The sequence below is a fragment of the Aquila chrysaetos genome, chromosome 2, assembly GCF_900496995.4.
Source record: "Aquila chrysaetos chrysaetos chromosome 2, bAquChr1.4, whole genome shotgun sequence".
Classification (NCBI taxonomy): Eukaryota; Metazoa; Chordata; class Aves; order Accipitriformes; family Accipitridae; genus Aquila; species Aquila chrysaetos.
The window spans coordinates 52,379,109-52,392,093 of NC_044005.1; positions in this window are offsets into that span (position 1 = coordinate 52,379,109).

The window sequence follows — 12,985 nt, forward strand, 5'->3', positions numbered from 1 at the left end:
GATTTTAAAATCAGTCTTTCTTTCATGTATTTTCAGTACACTCCTATCCATCTCTGGTTGTTTCCAGTTAGAAAGCAAATGAAGGTAGTGCCCACAAGCACTAAAATATTAAATGCTACAACAGAACCCTACAAAATTATTGGTTTCACTGATAGATCCAGATTTAGATTTACAGATCCAGAACATTTTGCTTCCCTGATCTCCTAGCACAGAAAAAAATCCCAGTGAATGTACACCATTGTGAGTTGGTTGTGATCAATCCTGGAGGAAAAGATGGTGGCGTGGTTTGGGAGCTAGCCTGAGACTTGGGAGATGTTCATTTTTCTGCTCCACTATGATGTCATGTATGACCTTGGGCAAGTCACATTTCTAAGATGGGAATAATATCTATTTCATAAGGATCTTGTGAGGACAAATGCATTCAAGAATGCAAGACACTCAAATCATAGAATCATAGAATGGTTTGGGTTGGAAGGGGCCTTAGAGATCACCTAGTTCCAACCCCCCTGCCATGGGCAGGGACACCTTCCACCAGACCAAGTTGCTCAAAGCCCCATCCAGCCTGGCCTTGAACACTTCCAAGGATGGGACATCCACAACTTCTCTGGGCAACCTGTTCCAGTGCCTCACCACCCTCAGAGTGAAGAGCTTCTTCCTTAAAACCATTACCCCTCATGCTAGCACTACACTCCCTGATAAAAGATCCCCTCTCCAGCTTTCTTGTAAGCCCCCTTTCAAGTACTGAAAGGCTGCCATAAGGTCTCCCCGGTGCCTTCTCTTCTCCAGGCTTCCAGGTTCTCCAACCCCAACTCTCTCAGCCTGTCCTCATAGGAGATGCGCTCCAGACACCTCATCATCTTCGTGGCCCTCCTCTGGACCCGCTCAAGCAGGTCCATGTCTTCCTTATGCTGGGGGCCCCAGAGCTGATGTTTTATATAAATACATAAAATAATTACGCAATTTCTGTGGCTGGAAGCTTTGCAGGATAGGATAAGGAGTCCTAGGTTCCCATATCATCTGTAGAAAGAATGGCCACAGCACTATATAAAACGAATCTTCACCCTGCATTCCCAACGGCAGATGTTCCACATGGGAAGATGTTCTCAGCCTCAGAGATGAATGCCTACTTGCATTTCACACACAGAAAACCCCTTCAGGCTTCAGGCAGGACAGAAAATTGGGGGTACCCATGGCAGTCACAACTGCTGCTCTGTCTCTCTTGTACCGCTTCATCATCTCAGCATATAAGGTACAAGTACCCCCACGAGGACACACACAGCATCTCATCCCAAACACCTCCCCAAACTCCTCTGCATGCTGCTGTTGGCTGGGTAACTGACTTAACCTGCTACACAACACTGCTGCTCCCCCGTACTATTCAGGGTGGGATTAACTAGTCAGTGATTTCACACATTGAGTCTGGTTTATGTCCTGCTACTCAGACCATACCCGCACAGACAAGGACCGTCTCACCAAACCGCACTCAGAGAGGAAAAAAAAAAAAAAAACAACCCAGCACATCCTCACACCAGCTACCCAGGCATGCTCTTTGAAACGCCTGGGTCAAAAAGTTGCAGCATCCAAACTAAAGGAATCCCAGGTCACCCCTCAGTTGAAAGACTGAGAGCAAAGAACTGACTGCTCAGTAAAAATCAGTAGCCACTGAGATGCAAATCCAAATAGGACAAAGACCAAATCTTTATGTGACCAAACACATTATGCTCCAAAAGGGACAGTTTCACAGGGTTGGAAACTATTATGAATCAAATCAGCTTGGGAAGAGAATTTGTGAAAGGAAAACAGAAGTAATAGGAGGTATTAGAAAAGAGAGCACTGAATACCTAAAGATTCACAATCACACAGAAAAAAAGGAGATTTTTGCTGCTGTGACACACGCTGTGGCTGGATTTTTCTACACCTTAAAACCCTCCAGAAGAGAGGCTGCAAGTGCCCCAGGGCTGCAAATCTCTTCACGCCTCTCCGAGGTGCTAAATCCCATGGACCAAAAGCCCAGCTGCAGCTCCACTACTGATCCTCGTGGTTCCTCTGGGTTAACCTTGGCACACCCTGTCCCTGGATCACAACAAGAAAAGAAAGCTTTCAGCAGCCGCAACATAGCTTTTCATTTAAAAGAAAAACACAGTAAAGGGTAAGTTGCAAGTGAGTAAATAACCCCCAAAGGCAACCCTTCTCACTTGAGTTTATCTTTCCTTTTCTCAAAGATGTGGCCAATCTGTGCTGAGAAAGGCAGCTAATGACTTTTCTTCTTCTAACCTTCCACAATTTTAACAAAGCCCACCCTTACACAAAAGACCATCGGCTGCTTTCTTTCCGCCAGGAGGTTCTTGGGTGATTCAGCGAGGAGCTGCACAGTCTCTGCAGTCAGCCTGAGGTCTAGGAGCAATGTGACAGAGACCACAGTTTCACGACCACAGCGAGCTGATCCAACAGCTCACCTCCAATGGAAGGCAATTCACTCCCTTGCAGTAATCTTTTTTCCAGCAAAAAGAATAGTTTTCTGCTGGCTTAGTAAATCGAACTGGCAAAAGAAAGGCTCTAGTAAGAACCAGAGTCAGTGCAAGAGCGGGCAACTCTGCTGAGCCCAGCAGGAGAAGAGCTAGGACCAGGGAATAGGGAAAAGGCACAAATCCCCGCTCCTTTCAGCAGCACTGCACTGTCACATTAGCTTCCCTGCTTGTGAAACCGCAGGCTGAGGACTCGCTGCAGAGCAATAACTCATCTGCAAAACCTCTCATGAAATGTAATCCGGCACTCCCAAGCAGGATTTGTATCTCACCCATCAGCTCCCCAAAGTATCATACATATAAAGTAACAATCTAGTGAAAGGGGAAGTAAAATTAGCCGTACAAATATTTAGAGAACTCATGAAAAAAGGAGAAACAGGCAGCAACTCATAGAAATCATAAGCCAGAAAACTGATAAGGCGGCCAAAAGGACAAAGGGAAATAAATTCTGTAACTGCCAAAAGACACTAAGAAAGAAGAGATTTTGATGTCTGGGTGTTTGCTCTCCCATGTGTTTGTTGAATTCTTGTTTTTTGCTGTATTTCAAAACCAAATTGCTTCCTTTTTGGAAGGACAAAGTAGATGAAAATGAAGAGGCAGAACTATTTCATAAATATTCTTACCCAGCATTATAGAAGCATCAGCTGATAAGCTTATATGAAATGAAGGTGAATTAACTGGCCTCACTGTAAACAGAGTGTTTCAGTAAAACAGACGTTACCAACCAGAGTAATTCTTAAATGAGCAAGTCTGAGCCGTGCACATCCAAGAGCTCTAGACGAGCAGACTGACAAGTGCTCTGGACTTATTCCTCTCCATGGACTAGAAGGAGACTAACATGACTGTGTTAGATACAGACCTTGACATGAAACGTTGGGTGAGTCAAACCTCAGTCTAAATATTGATTGTCAGTCTGTTGCAGAAACTTAACGTATCTGGAATAAAGCGAATGTTCTGCCAGTTTGGTAAAAGACAAAGTACTGGCCTGCCAACTTGATCAGTGGTACCAATCTTGATATGAAACCCAGTTAATAAAAAAAAATTAAAGGAGATTAAAACAATCAATGCCACGCAGAATGGGTATCTGGAAAGAAGGCTTTCTCAAACTTGTAGCAGTTCCTGAAAGCCTGCTATGTGAAATTCTAAAATATCAGGGTATTGTATGGTTTAAACAACGCAAATTTTGAAAATGTCATTCCCAAACCATGCCTGATTTCCATAAATCATGAGAGACTGAAGTATCATGAGAAACAATAAACTATTTTGTCCCGTTGATTAGTAAGTGAGTTAAATGGATAGCTCTTGTTAATTAGGTATACATTTCTAAAGTACAAATGATTCTTAGTGAGATGAAAAAGCAGAGGAAGGATTCAAAAAATCTCCCATGTCTTATTCTTGTAGAGTTGAATGAATTAAAAACTTTTATCACATTAAACTAAAATTGTATAATATTCATCATTTACTTGGTTACTTTGTTAAAAGCTTTAGCTTTTTCAGGGAGTTCATTTCAATCCATTATGGGTGTAAGGATCACAGAGGCCTTAATGTCAACAAAGAACTTTCTGTATTACCTTTTACCTAAATTCTCTTTTCTGAGTGGCAGGTATTACCACCACTGAGTACAGTGAGAATTGCTCATGTAAAAATGAATGCTCCTTGTGGCTTATGCTATGGACTTTTAGATTCGGACATGTCAGCCTAAGAGTCGCAAGTCGATGGAAAAGCAAAGCAACCCATTAAAATTTTTTTTTTATTATTTCAAAAGCGGGATTCAAGACCTGCTGATTGTTGATAATTAAAAGATGATTAGACAATATATCTTTAAAAAGAAGCATGTCCAAATTCATGCCTTGTTTTTGCACTAATACTACAAACAGGTAGATTGCGGCAGATGTTTTCAAAGGCACAATCTGAAGGCAATAGCTTTATAAAGAACTTGTAAGGAGATTATCCTGAATAACTCTTTCTGCTCATAATAGGCTAAGTAGAAAAAACCCGCGTGCTGTTACAGAACTCAAAAAGCATTTGCAAAGGTGGCCGTCAGGGAAGAAATACTTCTTGCTCACAGACTGCGCACACTTGGTATAGAAACACGCAGGATGATGGCTGAAAATACACGCCAGTGCTGCCTCGCCTGACTGAAAGACAGGCTGGACTTCAGCTGAGACGTTTCACTTTCCTCTTGCTGCCTCCTTGAGTCTACACTCATCCCTACCCCAGGGCATCCCGAGAAGGAAAGAAGAGCTCGGTCCCTGTGCATTCCCCCAGTTCCTCGAGGCAGCTGGGAGGCCAGTTGAGGCAGCCTGTCAAGCATCTGCTCACGCCTGCTGAACAGCCAACGGAGAAAACCAGCAGCTAATGGTGACGAGGAGCACGCCCTTTAAAAACAAAGCCCTCAACCCAGGGGGAATGAGGGGAAGGTCTCCTGTGGGAGGTCAGAGGGGTTGCGTGGCTTTCTGTGCCACTGGAGATGCTGCTGCCTACACCGTCCCCCATAACGCTTCAGCAGTGGCCACCTCCTTCACCATCTTCAGGTTTGCCAGAAATTGTGAGCGGTCCACCTGGGAAAGCTGCTCTTGCTGTTGTTCATCATGATTAACAGAATATGCCATAAATATAACTGGTAGTGTTCATATTCCCTCTTGGTTTGGGTTTGTGTGGTGGGGTTTTGGTAGTGGGGAAGTGGGTTACAGGGCTGACTTCTGTGAGAAACTGCTCGAAGCTTCCCCGGCTCCACGTCGGACCCGCCGCTGGCCAAGGCCAAGCCCGTCAGTGATGGTGGTAGCACCTCTGGGAGAACAGATTTAAGAGGGGAAACCTTCAGCAGCGGAGGACGTTAGAATGTGAGAGAAACCCCTGTGCAGATACCGAGGTCAGTGAAGAAGGAGGGGAGGAGGGTCGCCGGAGGAGGGGATGCCCCCGCAGCCCACGGTGAGGCGGCAGGCTGTCCCCCCCAGCCATGGAGGGGAGCGGGGGAGCAGATGCCCCCTGAGATGGCCGGGACTCCATGGGAAAGCCCGCGCTGGAGCAGGCTGTGCCTGAAGGACTGCAGCCTGTGGGAAGGACCCACGCTGGAGCAGTTCGTGAAGAACTGCAGCCTGTGGGAAGAACTCGCGCTGGAGAAGTTCATGGAGGACTGTCTCCCGTGGGAGGGACCCCACGGTGGAGCAGGGGCAGAGTGAGGAGTCCTCCTCCTGAGGAGGAAGGAGCGGCAGAGACAGCGTGTGAGGAACTGACTGCAACCCCCATTCCCCGTCCCCCTGCGCCGCTGGAGGGAGGAGGTGGAGAAAATCGGGAGTGGAGCTGAGCCGGGAAGGAGGGAGGGGTGAGGGGAAGGTGTTTCAAGATTTGGTTTTTACTTCTCAGTATCCTTGTTTTGATTTGATTGGTAGTAAATGAAATTGATTTTTTTTTTTCCCCCCAGGTTAACTCTGTGTTTTGCCTGTGACCACAAGTGGGGAGCGATCCCTCCCTGTCCTTGTCTCGACCCACGAGCTTTTTGTTATATTTTCTCCTCCTCATCCCACCGGGGGGTAGGAGTGACGACGGCTGCGTGGTGCTTTGTTGCCGGCTGGGCTTAAAAACCACGACACCTCTCCGTGCAGGAGATGCTCCAGGCAGGTCAGCAAGGCGCTCAGAGCACCTGCAGCAAGGAGCTTCTGCCATCCCCGCCGGCAAGCGCTCCATCGAAGCCGAGGTGCTCACAAGCAGCTTTCCGACGCCCCTGTGAGCTGCAGCCTCACGCGTGGAGGGGCTGCGCCGGTGGAGACGGCACCTCCTGGCGAGGTCACGGGAAGAAGGTGTTAGCGTCCCACGGCACTGCCCGCGGTCGGAGCATTGCCTTCGCTCTTAGTGCGGTCACGAAGAGAGAGGAACACACCGAGCAAGGTCTTCGTAAGCTCCCAAGCTTCCAGAAGCCTCTCCTGGCAAGAGCGAGGAAGGGAAGGAACACGGGCCGCTTGCCAGAGGATTGTCCAATTTAAAGAAATTAATTTAATTGTTTATGGCAGCAGAAGAGCTTGCAGCTGCTGGCTCCGGGAAGCCTGGACAGTAAGAAAACACGGCGTCAACGCTGCTAGAATTAAGCAGGCGAGGTGAGCACCTAGCAGCCGGGACTCGGGAAGCTGGGTGGCTTCGTGTCCCTGCAACGACAGGCTTGCACACCCATTTTGAACAGTCACTTCCCAGCGTGGCAACCCTCTCTCAAATCCACGCTGGCTGTTAACACGTAGAGTCGCCAGCATGAGATCGTGCTTAAAAAAAACCCCACCACCCTGCAAAAGCCAGAGGTCTGTCCCACCAAGGGGAAGCCCAGCAGGCTACTCGGGCGGGTGGGAGCCGCCGGCACCGTGCTCCGTGCCCTGCTCGCCCCAGCCCAGGGAGGGGAAAGGCAGGGAGAGTGCTAACAACTGTGTAATTACAAAATTGGGTTTGCTTGGGGGTTTTTTTCTTTCTTTTTCTATTTTTTTTTTTTTTTTTTTGCCTCAGAAGATAAGAACAGTTGGAGAAGTATATGCTGTGGGGCCTCAGCAAATCTACTGCCAGGATTTGCTGTTTGAGGCTTTCATCCATCCAGTTTTAATCCAAATTAGTAGGAGCTTCAGAATGGGATTCTGGCAAAGTCACAGCTGGAAAGATTTTCATCATTAATTCTGCCAAGCATATAAAAATACAATTAAAAAAAAATAGAGAAAGGGGGGTGGGATATAACAGTTATTGGCACAAACATGTTTTGCTTTGCTTTTAGAGTAAAAACAAAAACCAAAAGAAATTCTATATTTAATTAAGAAATAGTCCGTATCTTTGTCGTCTTTGACATCTTTACATAAGGCTAAAAATGCTATGCTATGGTTATTATAAAATTAATTTCTTACTGAGGTAGAAATTTGCTTTGCTTTATAAAGAGGCAAGGCAGCCGGGGGCGAGAGGGGAGGTCCCGCTTCCCTGGCCCCCGCGGCACGGAGCCTGTGCGGTTTTTTGGCAGGTCATTCCCCGTAGCAAACAGCAGTAGTTTGTCGAGTTCAGCCCGCAGCTTGTCAGGTCGCTCCAGAGAACACCAGAACAGGGAGGCAGAACAAACACAGGTGGTGCTTGGGCACTTGTGCGTATTTGCCCAGTATGCACAAATATATTCGCCGCTGTCCGTACCGGCTGCTTTGCAATTACGGGACCGAGCAGAGGCATCACGCTACCGCAGAAGCTGCCTGCCAGGAACCACTACCGAAGAACCAGCCGTAGGTGCACACACACCTCTGTGACAGCTCCTGTTGCAAGCCACGGAGACAAAACCATGACATTTTGCAAATGCCAACTGTGACAAATATTTACTGGTTAAGTGAATCAGCCCCTTTTCTCATGTCATTTCATTACCTTTTTGCAGGGAATGTTAAGGAATGAGGCTCAAGCAAAGGCATACAAGTACTCTTTGCCACATACACGTTTTGAAGAGAGAGTAGAAACTTCCCAAAACTTTCCTAAATGGCTAGAAGTTTGTTTAGTAGCAAGACAGAAGGTTCTCTCCAAGACAGAGCGTGTGCCCTATGGTGCTGCTCGCGATTCTGGTTATCCTAGTCTCTGCCACAACTGGTTTTGCAACAAACACATTGCACCTGTCTAGCCCTTCTAATCTCAGGATCTCACAGCTTTATGCAAACACCCTCAAAACAAACCTGTAGAGCAGAACGATTTATAATGGCATGAACTGTGGCCAGAGAGGCATCATTCCACCCATCACATACATTCCCACGAAGAACAGGACCACAACTCAGTGGAGAAGACCGCCTGTGTGTAAGGAGCTATCCTTCCAATTGAATAGATCCAACCACGCAAAGGATTTTCTCCACATAGCTGTGTTTCATCTCTAGCCAAAAATCACAGTATTTTATGAAACTTCCCTATTACTTGTTAAGAATTTTCACAGCTAAATTTATCCTGTACTGAAATCACCCACTTGCATTTCTCCTAGTGCTGCATCCAACAGAAAAAAAGATATAACGAGGATTAGTCTTGCCTCCAAAATGCAATCATCAGCATAATTCCCTGTGTTCAGTGGAGATCTCTCGTATCAGTCTCAGGATAAAGCAAAGACACTCTGGGCTGTCCAGTCGTGGCACTGAACACCCATCCTTAGTCATCACTCCACTCGGAGACAGCCCATCTTTTGGGACATACTCTTACAGAAGTACGTACTATGATTAATTGCTATATGACTATTTTGCCAGTAGTATCTCCTTATGGAGATGAGATTGTTTAGTTAGGAGTTATGTATTTGATTAGAATTAACTACTTATCCCATCACATACAGTAACATGGCCTGTTATTTTGCACTTTATTAGTGAAAAGTTTATTAGAATGAATCCATGAAGAACAAGTTTTAAATCAGAATTTTACACAGCAAGTGGTATTTTCATTGAAAAAAACCTGAAAAGTAATTTTTAAATAGTATTTAGTTTTGGAGAGAATTAAAACAGTGATAATACTATGCTGTTTTGACATCTTTAGAAGGTAAGATTTTTTTTTTTATTTTAACCACTTTTATGTAAAGCAACAGAAATTTTGGATTAGAATCTCAGATAACCATTAGCAATCATCATGTCTTTGTACAAAATAGTCTCTTTCTAGCACCCAAAAATTAAATTTGAAAAAAATAACTTTGGGGGAATTTTAAATGAAGCAAAATGTCCTGTTCCTACCCAGTTGTACTCAAAATACTCCTTGTCAAACCTGACATGTAGGGTCGAAGCCTCCGGTGCCTAGGTCTGCTGTGGGTCATCAGCAATCTGTATCGCATCTCCTGGCCACCTGAGAGTACAGGTACCCAAGATCGCAACAGCGGCAGTAAAGACGGTAAGATCTCCCTCCTACCAATGGATTTTACCTTTCAGCTGCCCACCTCATTTTAAGCAACCTACAAGAATTAAAAAAGATCTTACCTGGCAAACCTGTCTTGAGGTCCGATACCCTTAGTGTAGCCAGACAGATCGTCCTTTCTCTGAGACCTTGGCTCTGATGAGGCCTTTGAGCTAACAGAGAGCTGCGTCTCTTTTGAGTGGTGTCCTCCCCATCCATCGGCTCAGGAAAGCTCTAACTGGTTAGAGGCACTGGACAAAATAACAGCAGCCATAATAGAAAACTATAATGAAAACAGTTGTGAGGATACATACCTAAACAGAGATTTTTACGGTAAAATAAGCCAATAAGAGAACATCAGAGAAATTATTCAAAAAGGTAGCAGGCAGGCAGGCAAGATACATTTTGCTGGTTTAAATTATGTGACCACCAAAATCAATGATCTAAGAGAACAAGGTTAAAAACCCACATTTTTTCCAAATAGCAAACAGAAGAGAGAGGCAGAGAGGGATGCTGGCCTCTTCCTTCTCCTGGGTACCCACAACTCCATTTTTTTTTAGGAGCAGGGAAGAAGTTTCCAGACTGAAAAGGCAGCCTTGTTCAACTCTGGACCTCAGTTTAAACTGCAGACCAAGTTAAACAGCGAAGAAAGACTGCATTACATTTTTCTTCTCAGCTTCTGTGATGGGGTGGAAAGGAGAGTCAGAAAAGAGAAACATGGTGGTGACGGGAGCTGAGCCAGCAGAGAACAACCTTTGCCTTTTGGAGACTTCATCAGCCGCCTGCCAGCTAACCCCAGAGCTGCTTGTTGTCCGACGGGGAAACCCGATACCACTGCGTATCAGCCGCTCCAGTCTTGCCCACTCCAACTGGAATTTTTGTCTCTGGAAAATGTGTGACCAGAGGACAGTGCAAAGTCACAGGGTCACCATCTCTGTGACACCCTTCTCTGGCTGGCGCCCCTGAGGCTATGGAGTTCTTCTGGGGACAGTGGAAATAACCACTAAAAAGAAATCTTAAAAAGCAGTGATAGAAGGAAAGAGAAGATTCAGAATTATTAAGGTGTTTCCTCCCTATAACACATCTACAGTTAACAAATATCAAAACAGCCTGAGAGAAAGCTCGTACTTTATCTTCTTAGCAGCATTTTTCAGTGTTTTTGGACAGGAGAGCCTTGACTGAGAACTCAGAAAAATTTGACTGCCTTCTGCCAACTGCCATGTGTATGGATACCTATGACCCTCTTATAAGTCACAACTCTGAGCTAGTCTATATGGAAAAGGAAGAGACGCCAAACAGTTAAGGGCTTCTACCACAGTCTTCCAGTCCTGTTGAACAGGCAGAGAGAAAGGAAGGATCCACCAAAACCAGACTTCAAGAGTTGCTGTTGAAGTGCCCGTACCCAGTGAGCGGACACTGCCGCAGCGCATGGTCCCAGCACAAAGTCCAGCAACAGGCGTTGTGGAAACAAGAAGCCTGCTCTACTAGAGGAGACCCAGAGTTGTTGTTGTCCCAATAACAGACACCAGTTTCTTAGGCTGGTTTAAAGGGTGGACTGGGCTCTCCTTGAGATGTTCAGCAAGCTGACACAGCTGCTTGACTCCACTCATCAGAGCAATAAGGAGAAACTACCGAGTCTGAGCTCTTGTGAGTTGGTCTTGTAGCTTGAGTAGATGTGGTAAGTTCAGCCGAGACCATTATGTTCCTTCTAAAAAAGCTCTCTGTATGCCTTCATTTGAGTCTTTTTGTTTTAAAGAGAAGATCAAGAAGCAGCAGGACCAGCACTGGTTGTCGCAGCAGCAACAAAAAACATTAGTTAAGAGTTTTTGTCTCCAGGTCTTGTTTCCATGTGGGTTCTCTGATGTTTAATGAGGGTGGAACTCATATTACAACCTGTTCCCTGGAAGAGATTAACTAGGTCTTTTCTCTTCAATACCTCTGCGTATTTCAACAAAATTTGTAGCTCCTTGATACCTCTAAGACCTCACTGAACCTTGAACTTCTGTCAAACTTGTTCAAACTGGCCACTAATTAAAAAAAGTATTAGAGAGAGATAGCAGGTAGGGCGCACAATTAATGCAGAGAAAATCGATTTCCGCTACTTTTCTGCTTCCTCTTCCCACAGCTATGTGGGAGGCTTGGCAGCCAGGAACACCGCCACCGGGTAAAAGGATTCTGTGAAAAGAAGACACGCTCTCCCTCTGTCGCCTCAACAAATCGCTCCCGGCAGCATGAGACAGCCTCTGCCCGTATCACCTCACAGCCGTTTTCAGCTCCTTCCTCCATCCAATTTGCTGCAGCGCAACAAAGTGCTCCAAAAATAACACTTATTTTTCAAAACTGGAAAATGGCACAAACCACCCCAAAGGAGAGAATGACAACGGCATGAGTTCAGCGCGGGCTCGTGAACTGACCCTTCCCTGCCAGCATCAGGAAACTGGAACCTGACGGAAAGAGACTGAATGGAACCAGATCGAACAAAAGCGCCAGAAACCGCGGCCACCGATCGCCAAATCCTGCCGAAAGGATAACTCACCCGCCTGTCAGTCCTTCGCTAGAGCGAGCGCAAGGACTGTGTCATGGCTCTGCAGCTATAAACGCCTCCGCTTTGCAAGTCTGCACATACAATCGGCTGGAGCATGAACGTTAAGCGAGGAGAAATTTAAAGATCAGAAATGTTTCCAAATGATAGCTTTAAAGTTGGGGATCAGCAGAGCTTGAACATCTGATTTCAATTCTAAACTATTTTGATTAGCGGATGTTGATGCAGTACCCCAAATACACTTACAATTTCTGTTCAAAACGGTATTCTTCAGTAATGATAGAGCTGTTATGTATGAACTGCTAAACAGAGGCCACACCGCTGCTGCTGAATGGACTAAAAGTTGGACCAGGCAGAGAAGAAATAAACTAAATCATTCTCTTTGAATAGACAGAGCCAGATTTGCCACTACCTTACATCTTGTATAACCATTTAGATCATGTCTATGTAGGGTAACCTTTATGAAAATGAAGTTACAAATGCATAATAAATCCATCTTGAAAAATTCCTTGCCTATGAAGAACAGAAAGTAATTTTAATTTGTAAAGTAATAAAAGCTGAATGCCAAATTTAATGCTAAAATTGAAGTCAGAAGTTATATGAAGACAGGTTTTCAGAAGCAGTAATTTTCTGATGTAATATTTGAAAATGATCAATTCAAATTCTGCTTTTGAAAAATTTTCTGAGCTTTGATCTTGCTCCAAGTTTAGCCCAGAACAACTATTATATGGCTGACATTAAAAGTCTCAAAACAAAGTGATTTACAATGGAAACACAGAAAATAAATCAGTATTTCAGAACTTCCTAACACACCACAGATTAGATCCAGAAGGTCAGACAAAGTTGTCACTGAGTATGCGAGCTCTCCCTGCTGCAGCTGAGGACCGCAACGCACAGAAAAGCAGAGTCCGTTAATGAACTCGATCAGATATACACAATGACTCGTGCCTTCCTAGGTATCTCTGATTTTTTGGAGAGGCACTTCAAGATTATAATCTACAACGACTGTAACATGACCACAGCCAGTGACTTACAGCGAGTTGAGAAGCGAGGCTTCCTCTGGCCGGAG